Genomic DNA, 24,418 nt, shown 5'->3' on the forward strand with positions numbered 1-24,418 from the left:
GCCCTGACATTCCTTGAACCTCATCATAAAAAAAAAAAAGTAATTGTAAGTGAGGTATTGGCTAGCCAGCCAGCTTTTGTGATGGCTCATTCACTTGAGCAGAGAGGGAGAGAGCTTCAGAATAGCAGGTTACAGGTAATGTCACAGAGATGCAACCCTTGGCAGGTTGTCATTAACATCCGTGCTATTGTCAGACCCCTGCAAGGGCCTCTCAACTATTCCCCACCTTGGCAGATTCGTTGAGATACACAGGGCAGCCTTTAAGGACCTCCTGCCATCATAGCAGGCAGCTTCTGTGACTTCAGGAAGGAAGCTCAGATCTTTCTTGCTTCACTTGTTCTGAAACTCACTTGTCCTAGGATGATTAAGACAAGCTATTGGCTCATCTTGCTTTTACCAGGCTTTTACTCAATCCTCTTAATCATACACCCCAATTTAAACCATGGACCATATTGAAGTTCATTTAAAGTATTTTTTCCTGCAAGGAGTTTAGAAAATGCTTTTATTCCTCTAACTTCAGACCTTGGGTCACTTTTGAGCATTAAGGATTAGTAAATTTTAAAATTTTGAGGGCCTGTTTAGCTATCTAAAAGTGGTCTTGTGTGTGTGTGTGTGTGTGTGTGTGTGTGTGTGTGTGCATGTGTGTGTGTGTGGTGGTTATTGCTTTAAATGTTGCTACTTACCAAAACAGAAATCAGTCTTTGTCAAGAGAAGAATTGTTGGTGTCTACCTTGTTGTAGGGTCAGCAAGATCTGGCTGGAGTGTGGTTCAACTTCCAATGGGCAGTTGTTACTGGGTTTGTCACTTAACCTCTCTGATCCTTAATTTTGTTTTCAGTATCTTAAAGTGGGGATAGTGGTGATGATCTCACAACAGGGGAAAACATTTGCTTGAATGTGTCTGTATCAGCTGCCACCCTGGTTTGAATTACCAGTACTGCATATGGTCTCCTGAGCATGACCTTGGGTCACTTTTGAGCACAGAGCCATGAATAGCCCATGTGTACCATAGAGTATGGTCAACACCCCATCCCTGAACTGGAAGTTCAACAAAGATAGTAGAGGGGCTAAAGAGTTTACCTTGCATGTGGCTGAACCCAGTTCTATATCCAGCACCATATATATTCCCCTGAGAAACTTCAGTTATGACCCCTGAGCCCAGAACAATGAATCAGCTCTGAGCTTTGCCATATGTGGCCTAAAACATGTACACTTTGAGTTCATTTTCCTTTTGGTTTGATTTCTGTCTCATCAGAGGTGAAATATCAATGGGTTTATCTCAGTAGCTCCGTCAATTGAGTGGGTCAGATGGAGAAGGAGAAAGGAGAGGCAGTGAGCTCTGACAGAAAATCTTCTGGGATGAGAGACATTCTCAGCCAGTTACCTTCAAACCAACAGTGGATAATTTGGGGATGTATGGGGATCCCTCTTTAGACTCAGACTAACAATCCACAGCTCCATATCTATCGTAGCCCCATAAGGATAATTGGGGTGCTAGGAGATGGTACAGTGGGAAGCATGCACCTGACCCTGTTTTGATTTTCAACACTGCATGGTCTCTGAGAATCATCAAATTCAGCCTTGGGGGACTCTTGCACTCCAGGATAAACTGAGTATCCTGGCATCATGAGGCCTGAGTAGCATCAGATCCCCAGGTCCTTACACTGGGCTGCCAACAGAGTTGATCAATTATTGCCAGTGGGGGCCTAAAAACCTCCTGAGCAGTGCTTGGAAGACCTCCCAATAAAAAGATTAAGGCTACTTTGATGGAAGTTCTCTGCAATGCAATGGTGGACCCACCCTAATCCAGAGCCAACATGTGCAATATGCTATGCCACGTGTGTCTGATTTTAGCCCGATGATGACATACCTACTTCAGAATTAATGCCATGGTAGTCCTACGTTGCAGTAGGTGGTCAGAGGGTAGTATTTGCATGGGGGGAAAATAAGGAGGAAGAGTCTTTCTCTGAGCTCTGTGGCTAAAATGAATTTGCAGGCATTTTGTGGCAAATTTAATGGAGGGAGGACCTGGCAAATTTCTCAAGTGCCCAGAATAATAATGATAAGTGGGAGTTAATTATGTGATCCCCACAGTGATTCATTCAAGATGTCTAAAATATCATTGTTGGATTCTCTGTTGCAGGAGGCTGTTATTCTGCATGTGGTGTGTGTTGGTCATAAAACCTGTTTGGAACTCTTTGTGCAGTGCTGCTTGAAGCCAGTATTTTCTAGGAGGCTTTTGATTCGTAACTGTGAATTTTGAGAGTTTCCTGTACTAACTTCTCACTCTCCTGTTTTCTTTTATTCAGGGATGGAAGGTAAAGTATTTACTCTGAGAAATTGCAAGGCCCAGGGAGGATTTCTGAAATTTTTGTGCTCTCCTGTGTTTACCATAAATCTGAGGCAGTGATAGGCTCTGCAAGTGTATTTATGTCTGAACACAGAAAGCAAACTCGGTTTGGACAGGGCAGTCTCTTGTATCCCCATCATTGGCTGAATATGATTCTGACATTCACAGTGGATGGTGTGCCCCACCTCTCATATTGATTAGTAATTTAGCTTAACAGTAAATTGTTCTCTGTGCTAACCATTTGCATCTCCTTCTTGGGAAAAAAAAGTCTCTGTCCCTTCAGGTCTCTCTTTCCAATGTCACTTGAAGACTGTATCCAGCCAGAAAAGTGAGAATTCCCTCCTCCGTGGCTTTCTAGAAGACATGCCACTTCCGGTCAAGACTCATAGTTCTGGGGTTCAAAGCTGCTCTCTGACCTGACACTGAAATTACAGGTCAGGCCAGGGATTGCCAGTGCATGGCGCCTCGATAGGCTGACACTTCAGGAAGCAATAACTTTAAAAATGTATGATGAGTACCACTGAATTAAGACAGATGGGCTGATTTGTGTTATTCCTAAAATAACAGGCAAGTAGGTGTTTATCTCATTTTACAACAGGACAAAATTGCTTTTGGAGTGATTCATTTATGATCCCAGCTAAGCTGTACTATTAATTTGCTTTACTTCTGACTGGTGTATTTGCCTCAGTATTTATTGTGTTTCTCATCAGTATTGTCAAACCGTGGTGCTGCTATGACACCTCAGCATTTGCATTTAGATTATAGGGTTATGGGTTAGCATTGTAAGACAGTGTACCCAGCTACGCTGTGCTTATTGCAGGTACATTCAGAGCCATTTCTGACACTTGCGCTTGGGTTCTGTGTATAGACCCTTGATTATTGTAACCCCCTGAAAGCTTCTCTTCCCGCCCCAATCTCTCCCCGTTCCTATTCCCAACCTGCTCTAGCATTCTGGAAACACAGTTACTTAGGTGATTGTTTTATTGGCATGTAAATTTAATAACTTCCCAGCATCCCCCCTGCTTCCCCCGCCCATTGTTTTTCTTTAGAACTCTCCTCCCCAGATTCCTACAAGGATCAAACTTACCAAAAGCCTGTGTTATATTAAATGAAACAGGGTCTTTGGTGGCGGGAAGATCCCCCGCCTTCCCCCATCCCCATTCTCTGCAAACACACCACTAACCTGGCTCATGGGAAGGTCTGTCCCGCTTTTAAAGAAAATTCATAGACCCAAGCTTCTGCAAAATATCTCGATTTTGAGAAATATACACATTCCTAACCAATTGTGCCTGGGCACAGTCTTGACCTGGAGTCCTGGGCTTAGTGACATGCCAGAGTGTTTAGCATGAAACACGCAACTCTAATAATTATGAACAGTCATTCTTTCCATGCTTATCTTCCGTGCACGCCGTTTCCTCTGGTCCCCTTGCTCTTCATTCTGAGCTGGCTCTAGTCAAGCCTTCCGAATTGCAGTGAGTGGGTGTTCTAAAGTCAGCTGCGTGTACAGTGAGGGAAAGGGCAGGCACATTGTCTGGGAGGTGGATGTAGGGCCTGGGGCAGAGCCTCTATTGCTAGGCATCAGGTTGCAAGCATCTTGTTGCAGGATCCAAATCCTTCCTAGTCTCACCTGTAGCTTGGTACCACCTGGTGGCAAAGAAGCCTTCAGGAGTAGTGTTGTTGATAAACTACATTCTGATTGGTCTGAGCTTTCAGATTAGCAGCAGTGGTTCCAAGAATCTTTGCTTAGTTGTCATCTGTTTTGCTGGCCTACTTGGGTGCAATTACAAGGGGAACTGAGACCCAGGGTCAGTTTGCTTTGTATATGTGTGTGAACACAGACGGATTCCCGGGCTCTCTCCAGAGCCCCACATCTAGGCAAACACATAGAGCAGAGAACTTTAGCGGTCTCCATTTGAGAACTTGGACAGGAGCAAAGGCAGGAGCCAATTCTTAATTATGTCCACATTCTCATTATTGGACACCATGCTATCCTGGGCTTTCCCTATACCTGTAGTTCTTCAAATCCAGTTCTTGCTGTGTTTAGCCTCTGGGCCTTTGTAAAGGCTGTTCTCTCTGGTTAACTCCTTTTAATCTTTTAGGATTCAGTTTCTATTTAACCACCTCCTCAAAGACCTTGCTAAGCCCCTAGGAGGAGCACAGTACTTCCTCTTCTGAATTTTTGATACATTGGAACCTCACTGTAACTGGTTCTTTTTACTTGTCCCAGGCTAGCTGCATACACGAGCCTATATTGCCTTCGTCTTTTTCTGTCCCCACTACCTTATGGTTCTCAGCAGGTGCTGATTAAATGTTTGGGGGATGAGTGGAAGAATGGAAAGAAAATATGACCAATGGCTGCAGAATTATTTTGTTTGTTTGTTTGGGGCCATGGCCAGTTGTGTTCAGGGCTTACTTATAGCTCTGTGCCCAGACATCACTCCTGGCAGAGCTCGTGGGACCATATGGGGTGTCAGTGATTGAACCTGACTCAGCTGCCTGTGTGGCAAACACCCTGCCTACTGTACTATCTCTCTGGTCCCATTTTTTTTCTGATTAAGAATAAAATGTTTAAAAATATGTCTGTGCATTTGTGATATGTATTATATCCTACGTAAAATATGACATTTTTTCATATGTTAAAAATATTAACTCATTTCTACTGATATATTACTGTATAGGTCTATGCTGTGTGTTTCTATATGGCCCATATATAATACCACGTAAAGCGTATTCTGGCTTTTGCGGAGGACTTCGGAAGTTAAAGTACCTTCCTCTTGATCCCCTTCTGCAGTCACATGGTCCTATATTTCGGGTTTCCTCCAAACTTTCTGGCCCAGAACAAAGGTCTTCATGAGTGAGGCCTTTCTTCCTGCTTCCTGGCTTGGCTCGGAGTCAGAGGCAGGAGAAAGGAACCTCACAAATAGGTCTGCGCGGGCCGGGTCGCCAGCCAAATTGGGAAGACTTGATCCGCTTCGCTCGTTGAAGTTCTAAGCACACTGTCAGCCGGAACCCGCATCCTGGGCAGCCCTCGTCCCCTCCTCCCCGTGCCCAGGGTTCCTGTTCTGCCACTCACTTCCTTCCTCTTCAACTTTTCCACTGCCTCAGGAGTCAGCGTCAGTGACGCGTGCTCTTCCCAGTCACTCTGAGTCTTAAGTCTTGCTAAAAACGGGGTTCTCGGGAACAAAGGGAACTCAAGTTCAGGGTTAAGATGCTAAAATCAGATTGTTCTCCTCTGGCAGTAAATTGGTATGCCACTCTCACCACTGCCGCAGATAAAATTAACCATGCGTTGAAATCATTGCAATAGGCAGTGTCATCAAAGCTTATTTGTAATGAAAATATGATGTTTCAAACCTAAACTCAGGAGTATAATGAATGTAGGACCATATGTTCCCCTCCCACGTAGGGCTGCAGAGAGAAGATGCTATTTAAAATAGACGGCTGTGGAAGGGGCTTTTGGTTTTTCCTTATTCCTCTCCCTAGGTTTCCACAAAGGTGGGGGATACAGTCCACATCATGTGAACGAGAACCTAAAGCAGCCAGTGGGGCCTGCTGAGCTGGAGGTGGTACTCGTGGGCTCTCTGATTCCATTGGCTCTTCTCATTCCGCAGCAGCTCGGACCTGGTGATGTTTCCCTGGTTCGAGCCAAAGTGCTTGGGTGATGGAGAAGGAGGAGGAAGATGGAAACACTCTAGTGTATGTGACCCTTGGGATCTGGCCCAGAGGTTCCTGAGGGTAAAGTTGGTTGGTGTTCCAACTTGCTAAAACACAGACATTTAGGAAGAAGAATTCCCTCCCAGAGCTCAAAGCTGGTGTTCCCTTTCTCTAGCTTTTTCCTGGCCAAGTTGTCAAGACAAGGCTGAAATGTCAGGCAGCTGGAGGCTTTAGTCACCCATGTGTTTGTGCTTCTGAGGTGGCCTGGCAGGAGGTCCCCCAATGTGTATCCCCCACATTCTCATAGGATCTATCAACTGCTCTTGTCAGTCTCCATTTTCCAATGGAGGAAAGTTGCTTGCTGAGATGATGACTGGCAAGCTCAATGGTTTTGGTCCTTACAGCTTCTCTTTTTGTGCACACAGTAAAACTCAGGGATCTAATAAGCCTACTTGCTTCCTGGCTTGACCATTCTTTAGATGCAAGATCTCAGGCAGTTTACTTATTCTGAATCTTGATTTTCTTATCTGCAAAATGGGACAGTGCTTATCAGAGAGGGCTGAGAGTGGAGGGAATGAGAGATCACGCAGTAGATAGGGGTCAATGCCTGCTAAGTGCTCCCGAAAGCTTAGGTGAGAATATCCTGCTATAACTTCTGCCAGAGTTCATGGAATGAGCCTCTGCCTTCTGTCTTGGAACCGTTTCTACCCACCTCCCTGACAGCTAGCTGGGGTGGGACCAGATGGTGGTGTTAAATGTCTACGTTGAAGACTTTTTTTTTCTTGCAAAGATTAAATGACAGTATATGCAATGTTCCGGGTACATGGCAGGTACTCTATAGCCGTGAGAGTTTTTTTCCCTCTCCTCCCCCTTTTCCTGACTGTGATTGGCTCTTGGATCCTCTCAGGGTCCCATCCCAGAAGTCCTTGTCATCAAAGAAGGGAACCTGTGGGGATCTGAAAAGCATTTTACACTCAAGGATGGGAGCAATTTCAGGCTCCTTTGACAAGAAAAACAAGATGACTTGGGATGTGTTGAGGAAGGTTTGAAGACAAAACATTTTCTTGTCACTTCTAAATCTATGACTTTTGTAGCATTAAACACTAAAATTGATTTGTAAAAATGTGTTTTAGAATGGGGTGGGTTTGGCGGGCACACGGGGCAGAGGATGACTCCTGGGGTCAGTCGATACTCCACAAGTCAGCGGAAAAACGTTTTCCTCCTTTGCTGACAAGCCTGATGAGACACTGACGACCTGCCCAACTTTATAGGAACATGTGGAACACACTGGGTGCAGGAGAATGACTGAGAGCAACTGGGCAGAGACTTTTAATCTAGATTGAATCCCGTGTGTGTCTTAAGGCTCCAGTGTGTTCCTCATGTTCCTGTAAAGTTGGGCAGGTCGTCAGTGTCTCGTTAGGCTTGTCACGATAATGAGGTGCAACTGCAGAGGCGAGCATCCCCTGAGTCTCGTCCATGCTCCTCGGACCAGCCCACAATTGCTCCTGGGCTACACGAAAGCCCTCCTGTCTTCCCTCCTTTTAATTCTGACAACAGAAAACTTAGCAGGGCACATTCCTGTCTTGCAAGCCCAGGGCTTTTTCAGGTCTGGCAAAACAGACACTTGTGGGGAAGCATCTATGCTTCTAGTGAAGGGGTGGTCTTGAGTGCTCAGAGAAGTCTGACTCTGGACTTTACTCTTGGCACTTTGATCGAGCTGTTTTGTATCCGGTACTGGGTGCTGCAGCCAAAGGTGGAAGGAAGGGGGGAGGGGTGACGTCTGGGCCTCGTCCTCATCTTGGTTTTGATCAAATGCCTGTTAGAAAGGTTTCCTAACAAAAGAACCTCCCTCGTGCCATCAGGGGGAGCAGGCTTGGCATTGCATTTTATGTTGAGACAATGCAAAACAGAATCCCTCCCCAATGACTGGCTGATAAAGGAATAAATTGACTGTACAAGGTGATGCGTTTGGTAGGTCATTCTCGCCAATGCACTGGAAACACCTTCTATTAAGAACAAAATGAGGACAAATTTGTTATGCACCTTTTGTTATTTTTAGATTGCATTGACATTTTTTTTCAGGTTGAAGCCTATTATTCCAAACTTCCTAATAAACAGGAGTGACTTAGAAAACGTTTCATTGTGTTGACCTTTATTTAATCTTCTGGGCAAGCGAATAAAAACTATTTCAGAGGCCCAATCAGCACTTTAAATATCCCATGTGTGTATGTTATGCTTATAAATAGATGTCGGTACGACTTTTGGAGTATATTTTTATCTGCCTGGGTAAGGGTAAAGGGCTTATTTAAATAAATATATATGTATGTCTATATTTATCTGTTTCTGAGAATGGGATGAAAGCGGTTCATTTAGGAGCATTGTGGTTCTGGAGATCACATGACTGCTAGAATGTTAAAACTGGGTAGTGTTCTAAAAATAATCCCATTCCCCTGTGCCATGCCTTTGGTGAGAACCGGGTTTAGGGCAGTTCGACACAAATGATATTTCACTGCTACATTCTACTCTTGAGCAAAAAGCGGTGGCTGGGCCCTGGTCCTCAAAATGTGTGCAGAGTTAAGAGCCCCCTCCCCATCCCAAAGAGAAGGCCCCACGAGAAACGCAACACCTTTGAATGTGGGGGGATTCTTTTCGTTTTCTTCAAATGTTCACGCTGTGGGAGGGGTGGGTACCGCAGCTGTTTCTTTTGTGGCTTCTCTTTGGCAGGCCGACAAGAAAATCAGAGAGCTGCTGGAGTCTCGGACTTGGCCCATAAATAGAGGCCAAGTGCTCCGTTTGGAAACGCCTGTGTAGCTCATTGCCTGCACCCACGGTGGCGGGGATGCTAATGGTTTATGTGGCGCACAGGTGACAGCAAGATTTCTGCAGGCAGGGCTTTGTTGTAAATCCAGTCTTCCATGCCGCCTCCCACCGTCAGAGGCGCTTTCCGAGTGATCCCCGGCTTTTTGAGATGATGAGTGATGCGTCGGCCTAACACAGCTCTTGCTCCCAGAGGCGCCTGAAAAAGAGACAGCGCTGGGGAGACCTCAGCATGAGAAACGAGGCCCGATGGGTGTGGGGGCTTTGGGAGGGGGTTCGCTCTCGAAAGAAGATCTGAGAACTTTTAGGAGAACTTTCTGGAGCTGTTGCGCAGAGGAGGCGAATTGATTCCCCTGCCCCGACGGATCTTCCTTATCTGCTCCTATGTATTATCAATGGCATTTGGGCCTCGCTCCTGGGAGGGAATTGAGTTCTGCAGGGCCCTCGTATCTGTCATCTCATTTTATCCTCTTACCAAGTGGCAGATATTTATAGAGGGGACGGCAGTCTTTCTCAGGGAGCCGTGCGGCTCCTTGGGAGGTGCCAGCATGTGCCATGTGTGGGCGAACGTTCAGCAATTGACTCCTCTTCTCTCTGCAAGGCACTGAGAGGTACGGGAGAAGGGCACTACGCATGCTCAGCATGCACGAAGTCGCCTTCTCCAGGTGAAAAAAGAGTGGGTGGGGGGTGGGGAATTATTTTATTTCGGTGAATTGATCCTAGAGAAGTAAACTCGATCAACAGCGACGACAGACATTGGCTTTAGTATATGTTTGACCCTGGCCTCACAGGCACTTTGTCTGAACTCCCTGGTTTCTTGACCACAGCAGTGAAAAAACAGGGTTCTTGTATTGGCTCCATGCTAATAAAGAGGAATCCAAGCACCGAGTGAGCCCATGGTAATGCAGATGGTGAGGACTATTGGCAGGACTTGAATTCAGGTCATCTGGTCTTTCTGGGAAAGCAGAAAGTGCTGTATTTCTGGGGATATTGGTACTTAAGTTTCAGAAAATCCTGCCTGGACTTTAGTTTCATCCCATTTCCAATTGGGGTGGTAGTCCGTGTCTTTATAGTCTCCCATCTGAGCCTTTGCATGTGCTGTTCATTGCTTTGCAGATGCTGAAAATCTGCTGGTTGCCTTTTCTAGCCCACAACCCACTTCCAGGAGAATCCTTTTTGATGGATCACAGCTCTGTGATCTTGAGCCTCTAGTTCTTCCTTACTTTTCCTTTCTTCTATCATGCTTAGTATATATCTAGTGTACATGTCACTTTTAGAAATAATCATTGGATTTTAGTTCTAATTTGCCACTCAGGACTGCAAATGCACCAGAGGGTCAGCTCCTAAATCTGGTATCATGCATCACATGAGTAATGTGCCAAGCATTGTGCATGGAGCAGAGAACACTCAGTAAATATTGTTTGAAAGAATGAATGAGTGAAGGGGGCGTATGGTGCCACCAGCAGGTCAATCTGTACTGTACCTGTGAGGCGAGTGCATCAGCAGCCTGATGGCACCTTCAGACTTCCAGATACCCCAAAATTGCTGCTGTGCCTTTGGCCAGACCCCAAAAACTTGGGGCAAAGTTTACCAAAAAGTCACTGTCACTGTCCTCCCGTTGTTCATCGATTTTCTCGAGTGGGCCCAGTAACCATTGTAAGACTTTGTTGTTACTGTGTTTGGCATATTGAATACGTCACGAGGAGCTTACCAGGATTTGCCGTGCGGGCGAGATACTCTTGGTAGCTTGCTGGGCTCTCCAAGAGGGGCGGAGGAATAGAACTCGGGTCGGCCATGTTGGCTGCAAGGCAAACGCCCTACCCGCTGTGCTATCGCTCCAGCCCTACCAAAAAAAGCTAGGTATGTTGGAGACACACCCACAAACCACCTCGGGCTCAGCTATATAATTGGAGGCATGGCCTCTCTGGCTCCCGATCGAACTGCTTAACGGCCATGATCCCAGAGACTCAGAAACAAATCTCGAAAACCAATGGCTTTTGACCTCACGGGATGGGGGTGGAGCCAACCCTTTTCTCCCCATCCCAGTGAGACTCTGAGTTGCCACACACAAATGGCCTTTCTGGCTCCTGATTAAGCTACTTAATGGCCATGATCCAAAAGACTCAGGATTAAATCTCGGAATCCAGCAGGTTTTGGCAGAAATCCCTCCAGATTTAATTGTTAAAATTTTGGAATTTTAAAATCGTGCAGCCACTACTGCAGCAATGCGACATCATATGTTATTCATAACCAGTAATAGAAAATAAATAGTCTACTGTTTCCTTTTCAGCAGATCTGAGTGTTGGGGTAAAATCCCAAATAATAATGTGGGTCTGGTGTCAAAATATTGAATGTAATCAAAATAGAGAGAGAGTAATGTGGAAATCATCTGCCTCACAGGTAGGGAGAGGGTGTGGGATGGGGGAACACTGGGGTTTTATGGGGGTGGAGAATGGTTACTGGTGAAGGTATGGGTGTTTCATTGTATCATCGAGACTTAAACCTGACAGCTTTGTGACTGCTCTCACGGTGATTCAATAAATAAAATTATAAAAAATGAAAAAAATAAGGTGGAGTTCATGCCCAATTCAATCAGCTAATCAGTGGCTGAATAAATAGCAGTACTCCTACATTTAAAAAAAATAATGAATGAGTGAGGGATTATATAGTTGAGGATTATTCCAGATAGAGAGAATGGAAAGCACACACATTATTATAAATATCAAGCACCAATACAGTGGAAACAAGGCACCCTACACTGCTTAGAATATTGAGATGTGCCAAATGCCGTATCAGAAAATGTGTCATTAGCTTTGGTAGCTGTATGAGAAATTGTCTGTCTGCTTCTTGTGTCGATTCCATTAACTGGAATGCAAGGTGATACCTAACTTAAAATTAAAAATCTTCCCCACCCCCAACCATCCTTTGCATAATGCTGGGATTGAGTAAGTAATTTCTTGGATATGTTCTTGATTGAAATTGAATGAAGATCAATGTAAAGTGAAGCCCGAAGACTTCCTTTAGATCATCCTTTAGACAAACTTTCACATCTCTGATCTTATCAGGGATGACAATCAAAGGGAGGATGTGTTGGGTCAGTCTTTGGATAAAAGGGAACTCAAGAATAGCCATTAATGATTTTCAAATACTTGGTCAGCATGAAAGCACTACATCATCAGTCTGTGAAAACGATTGCATTTCTGGTAGCCACACAAGGTTTTCTTCTTAGAAAAGTTTGGATACACTGCCATGTTGCAATCCTCTTTTAAGTGAAATAATATGAATCCTGGTTGGTGATGTTCAGTATCAGAAAACCTTGTAGATATGGGACTCACTTTAAAAAATATTCAAATTGCGATGTTTTGCCCCCATGTGTCACATGGGCAGAAAGAATGATCTACACCAAGATACTCAGATTTTTGGAAGCCACAGGATTTTCCTCAGCCTGTATGACTGTCTTTGCTACCTACCCTTTACCAGAAAAATGTTTATTTAAATATTGTACCATCCCCACAAGCACTTTTATTATTTACCGATTTAAAAAAAATGACATCATTACTTTTCTTCTGAATTTTTTAAAGCGACAATTGTGCAATTAAATTACTGAATTCATTTATATTTAATTGTGCTTTTGGTTTTAATGTGCTATTGGACGACATTTCTTTCTGAGGCTGTTAGTTTTCCATGCAACATGGAGAATCTAAGGCTATATCAAGGAAATATATTACATGGGCAAGACAAAGTCTCATTAGTGTTATTTATAGCATGCTGAAACCTCATTAGGGGAAGGTATGCTGGATTCAAAAATGCATTACCGGGAACGCTTTATTTTTTTGTACTGGAGAAATTGCTTTTATTGTGTTTCTTTGTCACAAGCATAGTGGCTACTGGACATTTTGGTTTCTTAAAGTATGAAATAAATTAAGTTAGAAGAAAAGAGTAATTAATCCGCTAGCAAGTATGGCCTCATCATATTAACAGAATGGCATCCACATGGTTCTAAGGAATTTCTACTTACCCACGCACCTTACCCTCAACCAACCATTAATTTATAACTTGTTTCACCTCAGGTAAAAAGCAATATTTTTCAGGGCAGTACTTTGCATCTTAAACAGTAATAATGTGCTTTTAGTGCATTTCAAATCAGGGATGAGTGAAACTTGAGGTGCAAAGTCACAAATTGCCCAATTTAGGAAGTTCTATTTGTTCTAATGCGAGCCATATATTCAACCCTGCGTAAATATTGTCCAGGAGGCATGCTGGAGGACTGTGATTGGAGGCAAATGGGAACAAAAGAACGAGTCCGTGAGTTGTCAGTCTTAGGAAGGAAACTCATTTGGAGTGTGTGGTTGCCTGATGAAAAGGAACAGGGGAATGCAGGATGATTGCATTAAACTTCTGCTTTTTCTGAGACTTTGCCTTCCAGCGGGGTAGGGCGGTGAAGAAATTCAGGTCCAGCCACTCATTTACCTGTCCCATTATCCTCCTTGTTCGAATTGTTTATTGTCATCTATTTGTGACACTTCCACTGAACCTAGCTTCCTGCGGCTGCCAAGTGATATGTCTGGGGTGGAGTGGTCCATGAATGGAATGGTGATGGGAGGGAGATGGGTCCCACAGCCTTACTTCATTATGAGTACATTTGAATTTGTAGATGAATTGGGTGGCTGATTTTGATGAGATTGCTATCGGAATTATGTCACCAGTGACTCCCAGTGATGCATTCAGGGCAAGATCACTGCAGTGAAAACTGGGAAAAGAAGCAGAAATCACTGGCCATATTAGCAGTGATGAATGATCATGGCATCGATGTGGTCTTTTTCCCGTTTGATTTTGCTCTTGGAAGCAGACAACCCTGTACCTGGCTGCATTTCCAGGACACAATGACATAAATAGCTTCTAGATACACATCTGCAAATGACCTACCTGCCAAGTGAGACTTCAAGTCAGAAGCCACTGTGAGCCAAAGGGCAAATGAGAGGTAGGTGGGTCATATTAGCTTGTGTACATGTGGTGTTTTGAAAATGATAAAAAATTAAAAAAAATTAAACCAGGTGGGGCTTCACCCTCAAAACTGAAAGATATAGAAACTCTGTGTCTGGAGGGGTCCATAGCAATGATGGCCACATTACTATCTAAGGCTTCCATGTGGTCTGTGCCCATGCACTCCTTAGAGGCCTACTGCCTGCACTTCCCTGGGACTCTCTTTTCCTGATTCTGTGTTTTTTGGACGATTCTAGAAACTTTGGAGTTTGGCATCCAAAGGGTTTTCTTCAGATTTAGGTGAAGCACAATAGATATGCTCCATCCATTTAGAAATAATTCTACATTTTTAAAATTTCAAAGTCCTCAGAGGAGACTAACCACTATCTTCTAAAGGTTTTATTGTTTGTGTTGTCCAAAGTCATGAATAACTTCATATTTGAATTGCTAATAGCCCTCTTTATAACATGTTGACATCTAAGTTAGTTTTAAGTGGAGTAAAACTATCCAGGCAGAGTTAAACTAGCTATGTGTCAATTAATATATTTCTTTAGAGTCATGATATCTAGATGCATAGTACATCCTCTTATAACCGAATATATAGATGAACCACCTTCATGGGGAGACAGTCAGGAAGGCTGTTAACTCTTTCAGTCTCTTGCAATGGGCCCAAGTGGCTTGAAAGAGTTAAACTACTTCCCAGGTATGCAGTTCATTTCTTTGGGGGCATGGAAAACTGCAATTTTGGAAAATTTGGTTGAATTATAGTGGTTGTTACTATCGCTGTTAAATGGTACTAATAATGGATTTATGCAGTACCTTGACACCATAGAGCTAAAAACAATTACACTTAAATATCAATTTAACTTAATGTGAAACTATGTTTTGTCTCATCATTGTAGCTAATTGCCATTCTTTAGAAGTCATTTCCACAACATTTTTATTAATGGTCTGGTAGAAAGTTAGCTGTTTGGAAGTTTCTTGCATGAAGTATCACGCGGTATAAATTTATGCATGTCAAAAATATCTTTTAGAATATATTTACTAGATGGTATGTATATAATGGATAATCCACTGAGGATTAGAAACGCTTTTGGAGTGAACATATCTTTGTATGAGAAATGTGTGGAGTATGTTCATGAGGATAAGATAAAGGCTTCAAATAATGAAGCCAGCACATGAAACAATACTTTTCTCAACTACGAGAGTATTAGCAATCAATAAGTGTTCGATAATTACTCAGTGATCAAACAGTACTGTAGTAAATAATGTTTGCAGTAATCTCTCAGAGCAATGAAAGATGTATGATGGCTGAGTAACAGTAAAGGAAGATCTAATCCCTTAAATTCTTTCTCTCTTAAACCCTCAAACACAGAAATACTAAAACATGTCAATGGCACATAAGATGATATTTCCTTTGTTTATAGCTGATGACCAGATGGGATAATGGGCTTAAAACCAGAAGACTACATTTCCAGATCTGATCCTTCTACTTTTCATCTTCTTGGTTTTTTATTTTAATTTCTTATTTATATGGGCTGGAGCGATAGCACAGCGGGTAGGGCGTTCGCCCTACACGCGGCCAACATGGCCGACCCGAGTTCGATTCCTCCACCCCTCTCGGAGAGCCCGGCAAGCTACCGAGAGTATTCGATATGCCAGACACTGTAACAACCAAGTCTCCAATGGCGACGTTACTGGGCCCGCTCGAGCAAATCGACGATCAACGGGAGGGCCTTTACCTTTATAATTGCTGGTGATTGATCCTCAGGCTCACACACGAAAGTCTAGAGCTCTTCCACTGGGCCACAGCCCAACCTTGTTTTCCACTTTTTAAACTCTGACTTAAGCATTTAGTAGACATTTCTAAGACAATCCATTTTCCCTATTGAGTGCAGATAAATCTGCAGCCATCTCAGGAGTCCTGAGAAGCTGAAGATGAGGTTTGTGCCATTTGCGTTGTGCTGTACATTGGGGAGGTTTAATGTGCCCGCCGAGTGTTTGTCCCTTTTTCTCTACCATGAACAGTGTTTGTTTGTTTTATTTATCCTTTGTATACTAGGAATTTTTCAGAAATGGCCAATATTATTGTAGCAACTTCGTGAAACTGTTCCTCTCTTTGTTTCATTTTGGTTTTTCACCATTGGGGATCAAACCCAGGGCTTCAAAGATACAAGCCCTATACCCTATTACTGAACCACATTCCTCTAGCAATTACTTATGTTCATTGCTCTATCCAGAACACCTGTCTGGACCCATACCTGACCCTTCTTCTCTGTTGAGGTATTTCTTAAGGATTTGCTGATGCTTGCAGCTTATCTGGGGAAAGACTGAGTATATCAGAAGCTGCGATTTTAAGTCCCATTCAAAACATAGTCTGTGACTTAAATAGGTGTCTATTTACCACCAGCAGTTCAGGCCACTTGATGATGTTTCTGAGCCTGCTCTTAGTCAGCCTTTTTGTCAAAGCGACAGGGTCGAGCAGTTGAGAAGGGAAGTAAGGTGTACTGCTCTGTAGAGGAAATCCAGGGTGGATTGTCCTCCACCTGCTTCATCTCCACACTCAGTTTGATCCTTTCGTTTCCCCGTCAGAGGCTAAGTTACATGCTCAAAATGGGAGGGCAGACCAAATGGGCTAGGTGGGGGCCCTGGTGTTCAGGTCTATGAACCCAAACCGGAATTGCTGTGGGAAACAGCAGAGCTCTAGGCTGATGTGGAAGGAAGCACAGCCTGGCCAGTGTTTCCTGGCCACCTGAGCAGGAGGCAGAGCTGTAACCACCTGCTGGGAGCTGGGAGCTGGGCGTCTCCCCACCCCTCCTGGCTCACCTCCCCAAAGCTCCTGCAGCTTCTTCCTTCCCCTCCTGCTCTGTGGGGAGGCTGAACTTTTCTGCAGCAGCTGGGAGGGCCCGTGGCTTGGTGCCACACCTGTGAGGGAGGCCAAGGAGTGTTTGTGCATTAAATACGAACACCAGGGCCTCCATGAGCCTAGCCTCCATCCCTCTTCCCTTGCTCCTCTCTCCCAAGGAGGCTCACCTTCGTGAGGGTGCCAGGGAAGGAGAAGAGAAGAGACTTCTCCTTCCCTGGGCTCTCTATTCTGCTACCCCTCATAATCTATTTTCAAGGTCGATGTGAGGATCAATAATTGAACAGTGAGTTTTAAATATGAAGTGCCATATAAATGCTAAATAGACTTGTAATTGACGGGGACTCTAACGTTTCAGATGCCAGAGGTGGGATGGGGATGAATAGATAGAAATGCTCATCCCGTAAATGTCACGAGAAAGTAGCATTCATTTGCTCAACAAATATTTACTGGGTGCCCGAGAGCCTCCTAGAATCCAGGCATTATGGACAGGTGTAGGGATATCAAGGGGAACAGCCCCGGAAACCACAATATATTCCTTTCCACCCTTGCCCAGGGAACTAGTTCCTGTTGGGGAGAGATAGATGATGGTGATATGCAAATGAATGAGTAAAGTACCGAGTGTTATAAACCAATGTTCGGTGCTCTGGAGAAATAATTAAGGGAAAAAGGAAAGGATATGGTGAGAGGTACAACTACAAAGGGGGCAGACTAGACAAAACCTTGCTAGGACTATATTTTAATAATTAAGATTTACTGAAATGTTTGGACTCCCTGAATTAAAAATATGTTTCAAACAACAGTCAAGAATCTGAATAGCAGATATGACATTTAGGGGAGCAGGTCTGTGTGTGTGTGTGTGTGTGTGTGTATTTGTATGTGTGAATTATTTTACAGCTTCAGAATCAGGATTTTCACCCATATTTGTTGGCTCTACAGTTTGACCAACCCTTATTATCTCTTCAGCAATTTCAGTTCTTTCTCCCCTATGCTTCCGATAAGTTTCTCTGAAAATATCCCATTATTCCTAGTTTAGTAGTATATTTTGGCCAAAGTCACCCCTTTAGTTCCTCCGGGAATCCTAATTTTAGCAACCCTGAGACTTCCATGATGAATCTCCATCTTCACTAAGAGTGTCTGGCCACGTAACTGTAACTCACTGGTCAAGAGACCAGGTGCTGGAGTCAGCATTGAGATGGCAGGGAAATTATTTGATCTCTCTGAACTTCAATTCTGTACATGCAGTATGAGGATAATGCTTCCTCCTTCAGAGAATGAATGAAATGAGCAGATCCAGGGAGAGCCTACAGCACATTGCCTGACCTGTAACACACTCAAGAGATGTTAGGTGCTCACTTCCTGATTTTCTCCTTATTTTAAGATTTAGAAGATAATAAATAGAACATTTTTACCTTAGAGCTAAAGCAGATCCTTGGGATAATCTTGTTGAATGGTTTTCAATTTGCTATTATTTTTTAAATCAATAGAAGAAACCCCATTTTTTTTAAGATAGAATCTGGCATGGATGCCCAGCACATAAGGAAGATAAATGAGATTAAAACTTGTTGAAGTGAGAGTTAGGAGTCTAGATTCTTTCTCCTTACTTATGCTTCCTGAGACTTCAACCTCCAATTCTTGCCCTGTGTCAGCCTGTGAGGCATCTCTGAGAAGCACTAGTTTTACTGGGCCTTTTAGACCACATAAAGCAATTTATCAACAGAGCTAACTCACATTTCCCTCCAACATACCACATTCGCAAATTCTCTTTTTAGACTGTCAAACTTCCTTCTTCCTTAGAAACATTGGGGTGGGAAATGGTAGTTTGGATATCTCACCTTTTATATTTGGTTGAGGTTTTCCTTGTGTGTTTAGTAATAATAACCTTTCAAGTCTGAGTTGAAAAATTACATTTCCCAAGTATTACATTATTGAGGTATTTAAGGAGATTAAACAGTTTCTCATCTGATATAATTTTTCTCAGTTTTACTGTGTGGAAAAAAAGAACATTTCCTATAAATGGGAACTTTGCCCCTTGTCTCAAGAAACGCATATATCAGTGGCAACTCTATGCTCTTTTTAAAAGATAGACTACAAAATTTCTTGGTTTTAGGTTATGCAACTAATAAAAATAATCATTAATTTTCTACACATAATTTGTGCTTCCCTATAAGAACTGCTACTGATTTAGGGAGGATTTTTTTTTCTCTCTTAATCCACTCTGTTGTCTTGATTCCTATACAGATTGCTTGCCTTTCTGTTCCTCTTTGTTCAATGTATGGTATGTACTTTTCTTTTAATTCTCTTTTTTTTATTTTTGTTTTTTGGGTCATACCTGGTGTTGCTCAGGGGTTACTCCTGGCTCCGCACTCAGATATCGCTCCTGGCAGACTTGGGGGCCATATGGAATGCTGGGGATGAGGCCTGGGTTCACCATGTGCAAAGCAAGCACCCTACCTGCAAGCACCCTACTTGTACTATCTCTTGGGCCCCTGGACTTTTCTTAAATACCATGAGTTATACTTTTTATTTTCAAAATTAGATAATTTCTTAGCAATATGTTTTAATAACTAGTACTTTTTTGGTTTCATACTGTTTTGTTTGGGGCTGGAGTGATAAAACAGCAGGTAGGGCATTTGCCTTACATGCAGCCAACCCAGGTTTGGTTCCTCCACCCCTCTCTGAGAGCCCGGCAAGCTACGGAGATTATCTCGCCCACAAGGCAAAGCCTGGCAAGCTACCAGCGACGTATTCAATATGCCAAAAACAATAACAAGTTTCACAATTTTTTGTGAGACATTACTGGTGCCCGCTCGAGCAAATCAATGAACAATGGGAGGACAGTGCTGCAGACAGTGCTTTCCTTTACCCCCCCCAAAAAAATAAGTAATAATTAAAAAGTTGGCTTCACCAGAGATTATCTTCTTGGCATACTCAAAGGATTTTTCATTATGTTTTACCTCTGTGCAATATTTGCAACTCATCACCTCAACCTTGGTGAAATTTCCTTTCTGGAGACTCCTGTATAGTTCCAGTAAGGGTATAACAAGCAGTGGTTCTCAAATGATAACTTTGGTTATGTCACTTCCTTTCTCAGAAGCCTTTGATAGCAGCCATTGCTTATATATTCCAATACCAAATCATGAACCCATTTTCAAGACTGTTTATGATCTGTTTGATAGAACCCTTCTTTCTTAAACCTTGAATTTGATGATGTGAATCATTGACAGAACTTACTCTTTCGCTCCCATCATGTGTTTTTAAAGTTTAGAAAGTTTACTTATGACTAGGGAAAGCAAAAATATGGGTGGCATAAGGGAAGATATGAAAGAGAAAGGACCTTTCATCGGGAACTGGCAAGATGAGTAGATTTAAAATGGTAGCGATAGTAGAAAGATATGTTTCCTGCAATCCCTTAAGAATGAATGCCCTTTGTCAACTAGTTGGAAGTTATTTGAAACCAGAGACTAATGGGATATTTATCTTCAGAGTCACCACATCAACTCACAACTCTGTCATATTCCTCAAAAATGAATGAACAAAAGAAGCAAAAACCAATTGAATCTCCTCTAGAGAAGTTAAAAAAATCTGTGCAAGTTTATATATATATATGCATATAAATATGTAGTCTGTTAATAGACTATTTTAAACCCATTTAAAATGATATGAATATGCAGATGTATTTTTATTATTGAATTTCCTAATTTTTGTCTTATAAATTAAGCAATTATGTTATCACAATCTTTTGTCTTCATAATTTTTTTTTGCTTTTTGGGTCACACCCGGCGATGCTCAGGGGTTACTCCTGGCTCATGCACTCAGGAATTGCTCCTGGTGGTGCTCAGGGGACCATGTGGGGTGCTGGGAATCGAACCTGTGTCGGTCATGTTGGCTGCGTGCAAGGCAAACGCCCTACCCGCTGTGCTATCGTTCCAGCCCCTTCATAAATTTTTTAAAGTGTGTCTTTTTGAAATTACCTGTATATCTAAACTATTCTTGTTTCAAAGAAAGTTTTATCATTTATCAATCTATTATTATTGAATCACAAAGTACATTAAAATAGTGACATGAAACAACTATACTCTTTATTGTTTCTAATGAGTCCAAGGGTGAAGATGCCACAGTTCTGCTGGTTTCTACCAGGCTGGGGCGGTATACTTTGTGATTGCTCTCTATCCAGCAAGCATCTGAGGCATGGCAGATTGGAGAAGAACTTGACTCTTCTTAAGTGGTTTTAGGTTCACCTACATTGTTCTCTTGGTGAAGACAGTGAGAAGAGAAAGAAGGCAAACATTTTTTTTTAGTCACACTCTCACACTATCACATCCACTATATTTAATTGGAAAAACTAAGAGACAAACAAGCCAAGATTCAAGGGTTGGGGACATAGACTTTGTAGTCACATGGCAAATTGCATGGATATAGAGGTGGGGTGGAGAACCAGATATATCCATCCTTACGGTTGGTTATTCCATAGGAGGTTTACATCCTTCGTCATTGTTTCCCCTGGAGATTAAGAAAGAGGAAAGATGCTCATGAGAATATATACTCATGATTCTAGATTGAAAGCTTCCTTTTTGCTTTATGGATACTCAAGATGCTACTTGAAGATGCTCAGAGAATTGCTATTCATTTCATCCCTGAAGCGGATCTAATTCTTTAAAGGCTAATTCTATATTCTGTCCTTTCCATGCCCTCTTGGTTTCTTATCTCCTAACAGGAAATGATAGATCAGTTGATTTGTTGCATTTGTGCTATAATGAGTAGAGAAAATAAAAAAAATTGGGAAGTTCATAGGAAGCTTTTGGGTTTTTTGCTTTCCTGACTTTCATTTAAAGAAAAAGTTCAGAAAAAAGTAAAACTGCAAGGGATTTTGTTGTTGTTCGGGGAAAGCTCTAACTAGGTATGACGGCATCGGTAGGAACAGGGAGGTGAATGCAAGTGCTGATCTCGAGTATTGGAAGGCATGAGGAAGAAGGGTCTGATCAATAGCTATTTTTCAAGTGCAGAGCATAATTTGTGTCAGGCTGCTGAAATGAGTTAGTACTTCATAGTTAATGGCTATGAGCACATTCCTTTACTGCAGTACTCTCCAAAATGTTTGCCATCAACAATTCTATTAGCCTGAGTGTGAATCACGGCCCATATGAGAAAGACTGGAGCTTCATGTGATGCAGCCACTGCTTTGCTGAAAATTTCTCCCTTGGACAACGTTGTGTCCACATATCTGACCCAGCTGCCCCTGAGGTCATGCAGTGCTTTGACATCTTGTCTGGTTATTCCTTTTGTCCATGTTCATCTCCTCGGTCCTTCTATTCTTTGGAGAGCCCTGCTTATTGACTCAGTCCTTCATAAGATTTAAGGAAAAACAAATCTCTTGCTATTCAGGATGGTCTTTGGACTTTGGCATAGATTTAACCTGAGGGTTTATAGGCTTCAGACCCAACCTAGACCTAAAAGATCTGACTCAGCATTTAAAATGGTCTCAGGAGATTTGTGAGACTTAAGAACATTTAAGAAATACAGCACTGTTTTATATGCATTTATTTCTCCACTCTTTCTATTTTGGGGGGCCACACCCAACAATGTTCAGGGCTTACTCCTAGCTCTGTGCTCAGGGATCACTCCTGGTGGGTTCAGAGGTCCATATGGGGTGCCAGGGATCTAACCCACATCAGTCTCATACTAGGCAAATGCCCTATTCTTCATATCATCACTTTGTCCCCCCTTTCTGTTTCCTCACTATTCTCCTCCTCTAGGTCTTTTTCCTCTTTTCCACAGGTTAGCGAAAGCCCCTCAACTTTTTTTTATTAAACTCTATTTGAAGAATTCTGAAGTATGATGAGCGACTCTGGCATAAATGGAAAAAGAGCCCCCTGAAAATTTTTCTTACTGTTTTCCATTTTCAAAATCTTGGTGTTGGATCCTGGTGGTGGCTGTGGGCTCTTCTTTCTCTTTTAAGTTGTGTGAGCAACAAAGAAATCTGAAAATTGAGTGTTTTTTTAAAACAATGTCAATAAAATCCTTTATTTTAGGCACTGTGATTTACAGTACTGCTAATCATAGGGTTTCATGTGTAAAACCTTCCAGCAACACACCCTCCACTAGAATGTTTGCTTCTTTCTCCCATTGTCATAGTGTTCCCCATGTTCCCCAGACTATGTTCCTTGTCCCCCTACCATAAGAAGCTTTTTCCTTAAGACCAGTGAAGACCAGTTCTCTCTCTTGAGGTTGCCTTCTTTAGCACATTATGATCTCTCCAATTGGTTATTCCTTTTTTTTTTTTGTTCTAAAAGACTTTCCCCTTTTGCTTTCCCAGGATTATCTTATTCCAAGGAGTTACTACAGTGAGCTGATTTTTGCCTCTCTTCTACACCTAGGCACAGCTTTTTTTCCCTTTTCTTTTCTTTTTCTATTTTTTTTCACTGCCTGCCCTTGTCAGTTTTGAATGCACTTCCAACAGGCTGCCCATTCTGATGCCTTCCAACAAAAAGTCTCTTCTCTTCTTTGAATTGTGTTGTCGATGGTTCTCAGGAAGAGCTGCTTACTTGTGGAATAACCTGTCCTCCCTTTGATAAGAACATTCCATTCTTTGCTTGCCTCTGCACCCTTTGCTCTGCTGGGCACTCTGCCTGGCACATCAGAAATAACCCATATTTGTTCTGTGAATTGGACCTGAGTGGATTTCTCTGGTAGGAATCTTGTGAGTATTTGAATTCCAGATGAATAAATGGTTGTTAATAGAGATTTTCTCTATATGGATTATTATGAACTTTTGGCCAAGGGCCAGGCCAGATTTATCTTCACACCCAGCCCACAAAAGAACCCAAACTGAGGAGGTGACAGTAGGTAAGAGAGAGTATGTTATAAAAGCCAGGAGACCACCCTGTTTTAGCCTCTCAGAAAGGTGGGGAGGCTCTTGGACTGCTTTTGCTCCCCGCCCCATCCAGATCTCAACTACAAAGAAAGCAGAAAATATTTAAACTTCCTCTTGGAAAGCTAGGCTGCCTTTGATTTTTTCAGAAAGTCTTCAAGTGATTTGGGTCTATTTTTAATACCCGTGAGACATGATGTTGCAAGAGGAGCTAAATTTAGGGGCCACGGCCCCCTTTCTCTTATTCATTGGGCTGCATCTTGCTAGCGGGAGAGGGAAACGCATGCAGCCTTTTACCATGAAGCCGTGACGTTTGCCCGGATGGGTCCCGCTGCTGAAGGGAAATTCATAAATACTGTGTGGGAAATAAAGATAATGAATGGATTCTTTGGGGGAGAAAACGTTAAGTGGGAGTTTATTTATGTTCACCCTCCTTGTCTGCTGAAGACCGCGGGATAGTTCCTCTTGTTTTCCTCAGGGTCCTTTGGGGACAGCACTCAGCCTGTGTTACTAGAACAAGCTTCAGCACCCTACCCTTGGAATCTGGGGAGCAGGACACACAGCCAAAAATAACACTTGCAGCAGAGCACTGGCTCTAACCGGTTCATTATATATTTGAGAGCCTGTGGGTTCTCCCCCTGCCCCCCCTTTTTTGGAAGGAAAAAAAGGCATTAGTACATGTTAAAAACAAATGACTCGGTGCATACCTCTTGGAGCAGCGCATCGAGGAGAGCCTCGTGTAGCAGGGTCTGTGCTGCAGGCCCTGCTTGCCGGCCAACGTCCTTTCAAGCATTTACATGCCTTCTCCGTACACTGGCAGGATCCATCCCTTCCATTTGTCTCGGGTGGATCCTTATATTATCATCATCCGGGACAAGTCC

General features: G+C 42.8%; 1 protein-coding gene and 1 long non-coding RNA gene across 6 annotated transcripts in view; one reads left to right on the plus strand and one right to left on the minus strand.

The window, feature by feature from the left end:
- Positions 1 to 24,418, plus strand: part of PPARGC1A (PPARG coactivator 1 alpha) — a 705,257-nt gene that overhangs the window by 356,234 nt on the left and 324,605 nt on the right. The gene's annotated exons all lie outside the window — the stretch shown is intronic.
- LOC130034024 (uncharacterized) lies at positions 20,789 to 24,350 on the minus strand. 2 transcript variants are annotated; one of them, XR_008794031.1, is made up of 4 exons: positions 24,245 to 24,350; positions 22,557 to 22,646; positions 21,124 to 21,169; positions 20,789 to 20,919 (listed from the first exon to the last, which is right to left on the minus strand). It is a non-coding gene; the product is annotated as an uncharacterized LOC130034024 (long non-coding RNA). The 2 variants fall into 2 exon arrangements; XR_008794030.1 differs by lacking the exon at positions 20,789 to 20,919 and having other exon boundaries at positions 21,050 to 21,169.

This window comes from Sorex fumeus, unplaced genomic scaffold, assembly GCF_029834395.1.
Source record: "Sorex fumeus unplaced genomic scaffold, SorFum_2.1 ptg000055l, whole genome shotgun sequence".
Taxonomy (NCBI): Eukaryota; Metazoa; Chordata; class Mammalia; order Eulipotyphla; family Soricidae; genus Sorex; species Sorex fumeus.